Here is a 14,730-nt window from a genome sequence, read left to right on the forward strand (position 1 = left end):
ATGATATTTATCTCCTTATCATTAGGGTGACTGTGTATTGTACTCTTATGTACCCACTGTATCCACAATTTCCCGGTAGATTTTGGCACCACCAGAAGTGGAGAATGAATACCTTGTGATTCAGTGAAAGTTAGTAAGAGGTTAATTTTCCAAGCCATTTCCACACATAAAGCACGGCTGTATGCGTGCAAATGGCTTTCTAAAACTGGCAGGTACTTAATGCATGTAAAATTACGCACGTGCTTTTGAGCAAACTGGAAAGGCGTTGAAATAAATGTGCATACCTTTTCATATTAAAGTTAACCCGCACAAGTTATGCCCTCTGAAGGGGAGATTTAAGTTTGTGCGAATTAATTTATGTATGTGCCAGACCAATTACCCAGGCATTTTCATAGTGAACTTTAAGTTTGCTATAAAAAGTTGGAGTAACGTTTTGTGCGTGAAAGGCATGCAGAGGCTTTACCAAAACATGCACAATTATAAAATTGCGCCCCCTAAGATCTTAGAAGATAACTTTCAAACAACTCTGCACGGCCGCAAATACATGTGTATATGGGTGCGCCAAGACCTGCTGTAGTATTTTATAACCTGCATGTATTAGATAGGTGCGTTTTATAAAATGTGTGTTTGTCTATGCCCCAACATATGCGCATATGTGCATGCTTATGCGTGAATGCATTGAAAGTGAGTATTTCAATGTACTGAATGTGTGTATTTTTCCTACCACTTTAAAAAATATAAGCGAGTGTATTTTAATGTGCAAAAAATAGGTAGGAGCTGCTTGCATAAAACCCGATTTACTTTAAAACATGCTATTTACCTAGTTACAATCAAGCTAGGTAGAGAGAGCATGATACAAATCTACTCTTCTTTCACCTTTCATCCCTCCAAATCACATAAAATCTCCACTGATGGTAACTGTGTGCTGTTTGTACGTATGACTGTGCATGTAAAATTACCCCCCAGAACTCCCTCACCCTGCGTTACTAGTGCCCCTTCTTACAGTGGTATAAAAAGTTCAAAAATCAATGGGCCTCTGCAGAGGCACATTCTCTCCCCTCCTCTCGAAACTGGATGGTGTTAAATCCCGCGATAGTGTGCATTACATTATCGCATGCAATGTTAACCAGCCTTCATTTCCATTTACTCCACCCAAACTCCTCCCACTTGAATACAATTTTCAAATCTGCATACGCGTTTTGCGATGTGGTATACTATTTATTGCATGCGCTAGGGCATTATCACAGGTGTTCTACCACCCGGGATAACGCCCTAACTCATTTTGATAAATGACCCCCTTAAGTATGATACCAGAGATTCATAAATCTCACTAACAGTATCGATGTTTAGCGTCTTCGATTTGATTTGGTGTAACCATATAATCAACTTCCTTTTGTGGAGGATACCGGGCTTTATCCAGTAATGAATTATGAAATAAACCCCAAAAGAAACTTGTCTAAATAAGCAATGCACAGCTTAAACTGTGAAAGAAAAAGGTCTTATTTTCTTTACCATGTTTTTAAGATAAGTGTGTTGGCTATAGAAACACAGAAAGTTGACTGCAGGTCGCAAGCATGACTAATCATGTTGCTGTAATTTTTAAATTATTTTTACTGTGACTGACATTTTACAGGCTACAGAAGTGAAGAACATGCAATTAAGAAACAGTGCAAGCAATATCTGTGAAAAACAAAACAAGAACAAGCAACTGAAGAACTGTAGCTGATATACATCAAGAAGTTTTATTGTTAAGTGCCAACTGACTTCCATGTTGCATATTATTGTTAGTTTTTAATTGACTTATCCAGTGTACGGGTGTGCATTTGTTTTTTAATGAAATGAAAAACATGGATTTAAACACTTGCATTTAATTTAATTTAATTTAATTTAAAAAGAACAAAATTCATTTTTTTTTCATTGACTTTTACATAGTATTGCCAGTAGAAAAGACCAAATGGTCCATCCAGTCTGCCCAGCAAGCTTCCCATAGCAGCAACTGCCACTCCATGCAGGTTACCCCTCAAATGTCCACCAAGGGCAGTTACTGCTGCTCCGTGCACGTTACCCCCATGCCTTATGTTAAGAACAATAATCTTTCAAGCAAGACCAAGCAACTGTCAAACCGATAACAAAATTACTACAACATGTTTACATGATAAGCAGCCTTCCTGATAATTCCAGCAGTACTGTTTTAACGTTCTTTGCTTTTGGACTGGCCGCACAAGCTTTATTGCCAATCTTAGCATATCAGTACCCCAAACCATAAAAGATGGGGCCCAGTGTTGGCTGTCTTCAGAATTCAATACCCTTTTTCCCTGCCCCGCTATCATAGCAGAAAGCGATGCTGCAGTTGTGTCCAAATCATTAAGACTAATCAGTTAAGGGTAGTAATGGCTCCATGCCTTCTGGTTAAGGGTACTAACTGCCATTCCGTGCAGGTTATCTCCATGCACCCTTTTCTCCTTCTTCATCTGCTCAAGCCTTTAGGGATCCACAGTGTTTATTCAATACCCTTTTGAATTTGTTTACCATTTTCGTCCTCACCACTTCTTCTGGAAGGGCATTCCAGGCATCCACCACCCTCTCTATGAAAAGATATTTCCTTATGTTGGTTCTGAGTCTTCCCCTATGGATTTTCATTTCTTGACCCTGTAGGTTTTGTAGCCACACCCAGGGGTGTGGCCTGTGTAGTGATGGATCACCCTCTCTGGGAATAGATGTCTGAGGGGAATTGTCCTTTTGACCCAAAAGACACACTGAAATAAAACACTGCTTTATTATTGCATGAACCAAAACTGTATTAGAAGTTGTGCATAAAAAGTTTAAACACATGTACAGGTGCAAAATCCATAAATCTGTACAAATAGTTTTACAGTAATTTAGAATAATCAGCCATGGACACTGTACGCCTTTGAATTTACTAGTACCAAAACCTTGTATACCTTTAAATTACCCCTTGAGGGTATATCACTACACCAATCACTGGGCCCAGTATTATTCATGTACAAACAAATATAATTGTCCACCCGGCTCTCCAAGGATGTACACTGCAATGCTTAATGTTCTTTAACCCATAGGAGTTAGACACATGACATGCCCTTGACTTTCTGAAGGTGGCAGACAATATTGGAGCACAATGGTGTGTGTGTGCATGTGTTACTCACACTCCCAAGGACTGCTGGATAGTTTACTGATCTTCACTCAGGAGCCTTTATCCTTGCTCTTCTGTCTAGAAATGATGCAATCGAGCAGCAGCAGCTTCCAGCAGACCACTGCAGGGACTCAGCAATTCCTTCTGCAGCTCATCCTGCATTGTTTTATCTTAGATGCCCGATCGAAGTAGGAGACTTACTGCCAGGATCCCTGCAGAAATTAGCATGTCTTTCAGCTGAGACAGAGCCAGCTTTTCTGTCCTTCGCTCTGTCTTCTTACCACAAAGCCAGGGCTCACTTGCAAAATCCTGTTCTTCCATTCATTGGCATCTTAGAGTCATGTGATAGGAAGCATAGTGCAGTGACATAGTTGAAGCAGCCATGTTATAGTTGTCTCCAGGAGTCTCGGCATCATTAATCACTGGCAGCCATGTTTTGGGTGGAGTCTCAGCATCACTAATCATTAGTGTCCTGGCTGTTCCTTCCTGACAGGCACAGCCAGCAAGGGAGGAGGGTCTACATTTTCATCTGAGAAAGTTAATGAAAAGAAAATCCCAACAAGAGAAATTCCCCCTTCCCCAAGACTATGCTTATCACTTCTTTGGGACTCTTCATTGCAGAAAGAGATAAGAGTGATGCCAGTCCCTCCTGGCCCACCAGCTCCCTGTTAAAAAATGGTGTCAGCCAGCCATTTTGTAATACAGCCATTTTCAAACCAGGACCAAACAGGGCAAGAGCAATTGAAGACCATTCTTTACCCTTTCTGCATCAGAGACCCCACCCCCCATAAAAAAAAGGTCAAAACATGGGCTGGGGGGGGGACCATTTATTTATGCTTTTTCCATGGAGGTGTTAATATGTTTGTTTCAGTTCAGCAAATGTAGTGAACCAAAATAAACATTAAACAAACCACAACCCATATAAAAAAAAACCAACCACAAAATGAAAAAAATGAAACATTTTTTTTACATTCCAGTGCTGGTATCCTCTACTAGAGCTATTAAAGTAAATGATTTAACTTATATTTGATATGATTTATATTGCAAAAATATAAATTGTTAGGGTTATAGGTGAAATAGAAGTATCATCATTTAAGGACAATTTACCACTAAGAATTGGTGGAAAGTCTAAAAAGCAATTTGTCTCCATGTAAGAATGTGATTTCAGTTGGTCCATCTTTTATATTTTCCAGAACTTTTGTGCTTATAGGAAAATACACATTTTCCCCCTTATTGCTATGTAACTATGGATATGTTAGATATTATGTTATAGCTTGAAATGTTGGCTTTATAGAAATATGTTCTTTAACACAATTTTAGGGCCTGATTCACTAAGGCTTTTCTCCCATTCTGTGTCTATGCGGAAAATGATGAAATGAGGCCTGGGGACAGTAACTTTCAAACAGCCGCGTGGCCGAACACGTACGCACGTATGCCGGCGCTCGCTCCGAGACGCGACCACTTTATAACATATAAGCGTATATGTGCGTATGATATAAAATCAGCTGTACGCATGTACACAATTTTAGATGGACATGCACATTCAAATGCCAGCTCTACCGCGTAAGTGGGGGGATTTTATTAGATTAGATTTTATTAGATACGAGTGCCGACGCAATAGCCCTTTTCCCCATTTGCTTCCAGTTCAGATTTCCTAACCTCCTCCCCCCCCCCCCATTATTTAGCCTCCCTTTTACCCTTGACCCTTAAAACCCCGTTGACTTGCCTAGTTTTTATTATTTTAATACTTATACAATGTCTATAGCAGAAGTAAAGTTACATGGTAGGGGACCCCGGCGCGAGCTTGTGCGTGTATATACGCACACATTTCAAAGTAACTTCCGGGAACGCTCATGTCCCGCCCAGACCATGCTCATGCCCCACCCCTTTTTTTTTTTTTTTTTTAAGTTTTTGATTTGTGCGTGTACTGGGAGATACATCCATATTCGCACGCATATCCGCATGGCCTGAGACACATGCATATCTCCTGGCTTTGGTGTGCTTAGGGCTTTTAAAATAGACCTTTCAGTTTGCAAATCTTCATTGTCCTCAAAGTTGTAGAAAATTATTTTAAAAAGACTAATTTTAATATAGTTCTTACAGACATTGAGTTACCCCTATGTAGGATATAGCAAGAGTATCATCCCCTGTCCCACATGCTTACTGTAGCTTTGGAGAATTTTTCTCATATATATATATATATATATATATATATATATATATGATACCCCTATGTAGGATATAGCAAGGGTAACTCAATGTGAAGGAGCGTATATTTCTCCTCTGAAATGTGAGCAGTGAGCCCACCAGGGAAACAGAAGATTCTGAAAAGGGGGAAAATGGAAAGGAGACAGGAAGTGATGTCACTGTAATCAGAAGACTGTTAGGTAAAGTAGCTCCAAGGGAATGGAAGCTATGGAGACAACTAGAATCAATTAGAGTGTGGTTTAACCAGAAAAAATGTCTGTTGGGAAGGAACTGATAAGCAAAGGGCCAAGGAACTGCCAAAGGGGGCGGGGTTCCAAAGTGCCAGGTAGGGCGCAGAGTGGAAGCAGTAGCCGATCAGAAGGAGAGCATGGTAGGCTTAATGCTGCCATTCCAGCTTGAGAGGTAAAAGCTGGAGAGCCTTTTCCTAGGGAGCTTGCAGCTTGAGCTTGTACAGCTCAGAAGGAGTCACATTGCGTTTTGGTCAGCCTGGTGTGTATATGATTGGATTGTCCTAGTGCCTGAGAGAATGGGCTGATGGTGTAACTGTGAAATATCAGGCTTCAGCAAATAAATAAAGACACTGGGGTCAATATGCTAAAGTGCATTAATTGTATCGCAAATGTTAACGTGACACAAACTTGTTTACATGCGATAGCAGTTCTGTTAACACACATTTATTAGCTTATGATAGTTTAAATGGTATTTTATGTTGTTATTTTCCTCATTCACTTCTGTTACTTACACTTTCCAATGAAAGCTGCAGAAAATGTCTGAAAAACCGGATGCAGCGGTGGTGATTACACTTCTGTAGGTTCATCTCAGAGTTTATATGCTAGTAATTAATAGCTTTGCATCCATTATTCTAACTGTGCATGGTTACTGCAATAAAAATGTCACAGTATTTTCATAAGTATTTATTCACAGCAGATAAGACAGTTATACAGAGATGCACTGATGTCAGGAATAGCACCATATAATTTACAGATTGCAGGGTTGGTAATACATACATTCATTTTCTAAAAATACCGAGCCATGGGATGGATCTGATTAATTATAAAAGGCTGCTGGAAAGCAGCCAGCCAATCATATTGCTAATCCCATCCCATCTTTTATTTTATGTAGAGTGTCAATTTATACACAAGACTATTTAATATTATTTCCTGAAGTTTCTAAATTTAAAAAAAGTAGTATAAAGTGTCTACTGTAAAAAAAACCTTTATAAATTATTAATTTGCATATGATCAACCCTCACATATAAGTGAGTATTTGCTCTTGGGGAGGATTTTTTTTATATGACTGTCGGATCTTGGACCTGCCACAAAACCTGAGTTTGATCCCCAGGTTCAGTTTCTACTCTTTGGGTTTTACAATGGTTGGGGCGCTGCACAGTCACTGTCTTTATAGGGGAAATCTCGGGGGGGGGGGGGGGAGGGTTGTGTAATAGGGACACCTATGGTTGGGTTTAAGGTTGCACAGAAAACAATGGCCTAGTTTATAGATGGTGAAGGAGGGTCCCCGGTTGGAGAGAAAAAAAACCCCTGGCTTTAATGAGTAAAGGTTTAAGGTGCCTCAACTTCAAAACCTGCTTATTATGCAAGGAGATGAATGGGTTGGGGAAAGTTCCAAATGGCCTGGAAGCTCAAACAGCCAGAAACAGGCAACCACCACCATAAAAAAAAATAAAAAAACACAACATATCTCTGCCATTTTAATTCCTCTTACAATACTACTTATAACCCTCTCACTTAAACTTGTAACAGTAAATACCATAAGCTAAATAACAGATCGATACTCTAAAACCGCGGCAGAAAGAGTGCGGCATTGCCAGGCGCACCCTTCCTCCCCGCACGCACAGTTCTCTTGACCTAGCGCCTGATACTCTCTTCTAATTGCATGCAAATGCATGCCGCGGCTGTGAAGCGTTAGGGAAGAGTTAGGCCCGCGCAACCCATTTTACTGTATAGGCGCTTAATACAGCGCCTATACAGTAACCTGGGTGCGCTGGTACCTGTCATTTCAAATGTCATTTCAAATGACAGGCACCAGCAAGTGTAAAAAAACAAAAACCAAAAATATGTAAAAACCTGAATGTTATAAAAAAAAATAAAAATTTTTAAATACCTGTCACTTTCCGAATCGTGCGGTCATCCAGGCAGCGGCGGGAGCCGGAGGGCCGCGTGGGTCCAGGTGGCCGGCGGCGGGAGCCGGGTGTTCGATCGAGGCCGCGGGCGGGTGGGCGCCTGTTCATCCAGGCGGCGGGGGCGGGTGGGCGCGTGTTGGTTTTAGGCGTGGCGGCGGCAGCGGCGGCGGGGATTCTGGGGGTGCGGGTGGGCGTGTGTTCGATCGAGGCCGCGGGCGGGTGGGCGCCTGTTCATCCAGGCGGCGGGGGCGGGTGGGCGCGCGTTGGTTTTCAGGCGGGCGGCGGCAGCGGGATCCGGGGGGCGGGTGGGCCCGTGTTCAATCTAGGCCGCGGGCGGGTCGCACAGGCGCGCATTCATTCAGGCGGAGGAAGCCGGCGGCGAAAGCGGCCTCCGGCAGCCCCACCGGCAGTGAATGAATGCGCGCCTGTGCGACCCGTGCGATTCGGCGCTCAAGGCGTGACGTCACGGCATGTGACTGCCTTGAGCACCGAATCGCACGGGTCGCACAGGCGTGCATTCATTCACTGCCGATGGGGGCTGCCGGAGGCCGCTTTCGCCGCCGGCTTCCTCCGCCTGAATGAATGCGCGCCTGTGCGACCCGGCCCGCGGCCTAGATTGAACACGCGCCCACCCGCCCCCCGGATCCCGCCGCTGCCCGCCTGAAACCAACGCGCGCCCACCCGCCCCCGCCGCCTGGATGAACAGGCACCCACCCGCCCGCGGCCTCGATTGAACACGCGCCCACCCGCCCACCGGATCCCGCCGCCGCTGCTGCCGCCCGCCTGAAACCAACGCGCGCCCACCCGCCCCTGCCGCCTGGATGAACAGGCGCCCACCCGCCCGCGGCCTCGATCGAACACGCGCCCACCCGCCCGCGGCCTCGATCGAACACCCGGCTCCCGCCGCCGGCCGCCTGGACCCACGCGGCCCTCCGGCTCCCGCCGCTGCCTGGATGACCGCACGATTCGGAAAGTGACAGGTATTTAAAAAAAAAAATTTTTTCTGACAGGTTTTTATGTGTCCCACAGCATTACATTTTCTCGATCATCTCTGTATCGCTTTTTTTTTTTTATTGTTTTTTATTGTGTTTGAGTATCTTAAGTGGTGTCGATGGATTTGTTACAAGACTCACAGTCCTAACACCTACTAGGGGGAGGCGGTAAACTAACACGTTAAGGCCGCGGCAAAACAGCGGGTTACTAAGGAGATAATATCAGCGCCCGTTACAGTATCGGAGGGGAATAGCTAATTCCTTCATTATACAGCTAATTCGTTCATTTACACATCATATACATGCTGCGTGCGGAAAGGGTTATGTGTCTATTTTAAGAAGCGCTACGGACGCTTGAAACTGTAGACTGTATCGCTGGATCGCCTTACTCGTCTGTATTGTGCGCTCCCAGCACGTTACAGACGGGAAATCTTCAACCGCACGTTACTGTATCGACCTGTAAGTGATTGCACTGCCATATTTACCATAGTACGGATAATATAGTCTTCCTAATTTTTCCCTGTAATGAAAACACTGTAAATAACTATTAGAGCCTTTGCATATGAGTGTTTCAGCTGAGTTCCTAACACTCGTGAAACTACACCTGTGTGGCACTATATCTGCCATTTTGGTTAAGAAAGAGACAGTGAGTGATTCAACAGACATAGAGCACACCAATTAATTACACACCGATGAAAAAGCAGCAATTGTTGCGCACAAAATTGTAGGCTTGACAACACTTCGTCAAGCTCCCATTTTCTCCAAAACCAAGCATTATTTCTTTGCACGTTCTTATTTTGTGTTTCACTCCTCAGTGGCTCTTTTCACATGGAACAAAAGATTTAAAGAGACCTGAAATGGAGAAAACCGATGTTCAAAAAATGCATTTTGCACCCTTTTTGATGTAAATCACTCTATTAAATGCAAATTTTGTTCATCCTCACAGAGCAACTGTACATTAGCGAGGCCTCGTCTGCCCTGGAATATTATGCCAGAGCCATTCTTAGCATGGTAAGTGTTGCCTAAGGGATACACGAAGTGGATAATCCTTTTATCAGGCATGTAGCTAACCTGTCATGTCTACATGAAATGTTTTTCAGACAAGTTTATTTTATCTGTCTATCTGTCTCTCTACAACTCCACACAGGATTGCATATCCGCACAGCTGTAGATGCTCATAGTGCCCGAGTCTGTTTTAACAAAAAGAATTAACTGTTGGATGTTCAAGAAGCATTTTGTACTTTGAAAGAAGGACCATTTTTAAAGCAGAACAGCTTCTCAAGGCAGGTTAATATTTGAAACGTAACTAAAGGCCTCCCCTTGGGAAATCTCCAATGGTTCGTAAGAGGTAGCCTTCGCTCTGCTTCTCTCCACATGATAAATAATGCTCTAACAATAGCCCTTTACAAAACAAGAGAAATTCTTCATGTCTGGCATCTGACAGGTCATTTCTGCTTCTAAACAAAAACATAATAATCCTGGCATACGCATTAGCCATGCAAGCTGGGTTCAGTAATGATAAAATGCAGGGGTAATTTTCTATAAACACCTCCCCCCCAAAAAAAAAAAACAAAAAAACTCAAAGAAAACAAATAGTACCGGGTCAGAGCCAGCGGCAGCCTACCCCACTTCCACTTTTTCCCAATGGGGAAAAGAGAACAAGCTGAAAAAGGTTCCAGGTCCACGACCCGGCAGAAAATCACCAATGACAAAGTGACTACGTTTAGATCCAGCATGGAATACGGAGAACGCACCGTTGCGCCGCAGCGGAAGAGCACATCCATCTAGAGGATGTGGAACAACAGCATCTGCATTACTGGGGCATCACTGCATGGCATTTAACCGCCTTAAGCATAACCCATGGAATTAAAGTACAAAATGAATGCATTCGGAAATTTCAAGAAGGCTTTCAAGACGGGTGTAACATAGTAAATGACGGCAGATAAAGAGCAAACGGTCCATCCAGCCTGTCCAGCAAGTTGCTTACGGTAGCAACTACCACTCCATACAGGTTACCCCCATGCAGCATTTTAAACCTAAAGTTAACATAGGTATCCCATGTCTTCATTTCCATCCTCTAGCCTGGGGATCAGCAGTGTTTATCCCATGCCCTTTGACTTCCATTACTGTTGTCTTCACCACCTCTTCAGGGAGGGCATTCTATGCATCCACCCACTTTCTCTGTGAAGAAATATTTCCTGATGTTGGTTCTGAATCATCCCCCTTAAAGTTTCATATCATGACCTCTAATTGTACAGTTCCCTTTCCAGCGGTAAAAGGTTTGATGTTTGTGTATCATTAATACCTTTCAGGTATCTGAAGGTGTGATTTTGCCAAGGTGTTTTCTTTGTGAAGGTCAAGCAGCAATACATCATACCTGTATCATGCAATCATTATTGAGCTGCTATCTCGTCTCTCTCCTTGTTTTACTTCTTACAAGCACAACATCGCCCAGCTCTCAGTGACCATTAATAAATGTCCTTGCAACCCTGCTAGGGACAGTGCACTGACAATGACACAGAACATTCTTGTAGAGAATGGGGTATTGGAATCTCGTTGTGTCCTAGGGCTGGATTTTACGTCTCATCTCAAGTCCCATTTCTTCAGAGGTGCCTTTTTTGAAATTGGACTGTTTGCAGACCTGGGATTAAAAAGTTGAAGTTTATAAAATGAATAGAGCTAAATCCTAGGTCCCAGATATTTTTTTTTTTGTTAGTTACAAAATCTGTTTTGCTGAATGATCTTTACAATCTTATTTTTATTTCTTTTTATATATTAAAAAATGCACAACCACTGAGATGGCCCTATGAGATAACTGATCTGGTTTTAAAAGATCCTGGGGGGTTAGCAACACTTTCTAGAAATAAAAAAACATGCATAGTATTCCTACAGATGAAATCTAATTAAATAAATTGACTGTCAGAATGAAGACAGGGCCTGCTAAGGTGAGTGTAATACATTTACAAAAGGCTTTAAATTAAAACAAATTCTATCTGTTGAAGGTTGCTCTATTCAAAATCTGCTGTAAGCAAACACGTCTGCCATAATCTGTTGTGACCCTAGTTATTACATAATTAATAAAATCACTTGAGTACTGTACTAAAGTGCTATACATATCAATATGTTCAAATTAAAAAAAAAAAAAAAAGAATTAAGATAGCTAAGTGACATGCCAGCTGTGAATTTGCATAAAACCTGCAGTCAGCGTGGGTTACGTCAAACTAAAAAACTCAGCCGCTGAAGACAAGTATGCATTATACAGCGATGTGTGGAGAATTCTCAATGAAGAACAAATCTGCATAAATCTGTTCTACCTGACATAGAATCGGCTGAGCAACAGTCTGATAGATGACACCTCTGCAATCTGTAACTGGGAGAAAAAAGTAAGGATGGCATGGCTCCAGTATTTACAATTTGCTATTGACATTGCCAGTGAGTTATAGTCAAGCATGTTGGTGTGTTGTTAAGAAAATGGTAGGCCAGAGGCTTATTCCCCATATAAGGACAGGACAAACTTAACCCTAGTATTTTATATCTAATTATGTTGAAATCATATGAGTTATGCTTCTCACACAGAGGCACCATCCTGCCTTTGCTTCCAGATAGATGTCCTTCACCCAAATCTAAGGACCTGATTTACCAAAGGGTTTTCCCTAGTTTACATCTGTGGGGAAAATGCTTATTACACAGGCCCCTAAATCTCCCTTGTGATTCACTCTTCTCAATAAATTGTCATGATGAAAGCCACAAGACTGCCATAAACAAATAATCAAACTTTGCCTATTTTCTGCAGGTAGCTCCAAAGTTTGAGCTCAGAAGGAGAAAATATGCATACATTGCTATTGTTTTGAATTGCTTGAACTGTCCAGTGCGGCATGTCAAAGATTGACTGGAAAATATTAATCAACCCACTTGGATTTAACTTTGGCACATAACAGGCATGCCTGCTTAGGGAGTATAATTATGATTATCTATTCATAGTTTTCATAATTTTGCAAATAAATATGTCAATGAGGTTGAACTCAGGCCCTTCCTTCTTGACGTAATATGTTTATTTTTCATTATTAGAATAATTATAGCCCATTAGTCATCAAAGCTTAGTTCACACACCTGCTCCGTAGCTTTTTTTATCCACAGGAAATAAAGATGACACCTGCATAACGAGAAAGATACCAACCAGCAGAACTCTTGTCTGCTCCAGTGTGCAATCACCTTCAGTTTTAGCAATCAGCGTGCATGTAAATTGCAATACACGGCATCAAACCAGCATATTCTATAATTTCACATTCACCAAACACAAGCTAACAATGAAACAAAACTATGTTTCCTTTTAAGAGGGATCATGGCTACTGTTAAAGCTTTATTTCAATGCATGTCAAGATGTGCCTACAAATGACACCTGGTACGCAGGGTTTAATTTCTAGATGAAATGGATGTGAAAAACAACCCCAGCTCCATCTGGCTTCAGTTCCAGTTTTTACCACACTCAAAATTTAGAGGATTTGCCAAGAGGATGATTCAGCCACAATGTATGTGAAAGGCTTCTCCAGCCAATCCTGGGGACCCCACAGCCAGGAAAGCCATTGGACAAATCTTTACCCAGGGAAAGGGTTGCTTTCAGCATCCCACTTCTCTTTTGAGCATTTGTGCTTGCTGACTCTCAGATTGACTCAAAAGGACAGTGTAGTGCCCAGGGCAGTTGCCCTGCTTGCTTATCCCTTGCAATGGCCCTGTCCACAGCCAATCAGATTTTTAGGATATCTACAAGGAACATGCCTGAGATAAATCATAATATTGGGTTTCCAATGTATGCTAATATATCTCATCTATATTCTTTGTGGATATCCTGAAAGCCCAACTGACTGTGGGATCCCCAAATCAGGTATGGGAAGCCTAGCTTAATATATATAGAAAGACCTTGGGGGGAGGGGGGAGGGGCACAGATATGGGTGGAACCTATGGAGGTTATTGTCTCCTGGATCAGGAGAAGGCCTTGAGTCTGGGGCTGAAGACTAAGGAGGAGCAGCAGGCAGAGTCCATCCTGGCAAGTGCACTGGCTGCTCCACTTCAGTCCTAGTCAAGCACTTTGTTTTCAAAAAGGAGCCGGAACACGTTCTAGAGCATTCTGTCACAGATTAAACCCACACAGCAAAGTTGAATGGGATTGATCACTGCTCAAATAAAAATATCAAAATCCATCTCCAAATAGTTTTTTAATCATTAAGGGCCTGATTTTAAAAAGCATTTACTCGAGTAAAACAGGGTTTTACTCGAGTAAATGCACTTTACTTGAGTAAGTGGGCTTTTGAAAATTGCTATAATATATGCTATTGAATTGTCCATAGGATTTACTTGTGTAAGTGCACTTTACTCCAGTAAATGGCTTTTGAAAATTGCTACAATAGTAGTTACATTTACATGTGTAACCCTTTTGAAAATTACCCCCTAATTGTATTATGCTGAATGTATAACTCATAGTTATAAGAGGAGGACCATCAAACTGGGCAAATACAGGCCAACAACAACAAGCTATGCCGCTGAATATCCGCGGTCAAGGCGCTACTTAGCAGATAAGTTAAATCCAGCTTAGATCAGCTCTCTGGCTGATCTAACTTATCCGATTAACTTATCTGGCTAAGTAGCGCATTGGATAGCCTACCTATTCGGCTATCCAGCGCGAAAAGTGCTTTCAATATCGGGCCCTACATGTGCAACTCTTTAAAAATTCACTTTTAAGTGAGTACCCGAGCCATTCACTTTTAAGTGAGTACCCGAGCCAACAAGCACTCATCTGCCTTGTGTGAAAGTGGCAGACCTCACGCGTCACCTAGACAGGATTCTAGACAGTGCTGGGGAGGAGCCAGCTGTCGTGGTACATGTGGGTACCAATGACCCAGGAAAATGTGGGAGGGAGGTTCTGGAAGCCAGAATTAGGATTTTGGTAGAAAGCTGAAATCCAGAACCTCCAGGGTGGCATTCTCTGAAATGCTTCCTGTTCCACGCACAGGTCCCCAGAGGCAGGCAGAGCTCTGGAGTCTCAATGTGTGGAAGAGATGATGGTGCAAGCAAGAGGGATTCAGTTTTGTAAGGAAGTGGACAACCTTTTGGGGAAGGGGGAGACTTTTCTGAAAGGACGGGCTCTACCTTAACCAGAGTGGAACCAGGCAGCTAGCACTAACTTTTAAAAAGGAGGTAGAGCAGCTTTTAAACTAGAACAAGGGGGAAAGCCAACAGTCACT

General features: G+C 42.5%; 1 long non-coding RNA gene across 3 annotated transcripts in view; it reads left to right on the plus strand.

The window, feature by feature from the left end:
• The window catches only part of LOC115075526, a 28,508-nt gene extending 26,409 nt beyond the window's left edge, over positions 1-2,099 (plus strand). For all 3 annotated transcript variants that reach the window (XR_003852548.1, XR_003852547.1, XR_003852546.1), the window contains exon 3: positions 1,634-2,099. This is a non-coding gene — a long non-coding RNA (uncharacterized LOC115075526). The remainder of the gene's footprint in view (positions 1-1,633) is intronic.
• The last annotated feature ends 12,631 nt before the right edge of the window (positions 2,100-14,730 follow it).

Source organism: Rhinatrema bivittatum, chromosome 13 (genome assembly GCF_901001135.1).
Source record: "Rhinatrema bivittatum chromosome 13, aRhiBiv1.1, whole genome shotgun sequence".
NCBI lineage: Eukaryota > Metazoa > Chordata > Amphibia > Gymnophiona > Rhinatrematidae > Rhinatrema > Rhinatrema bivittatum.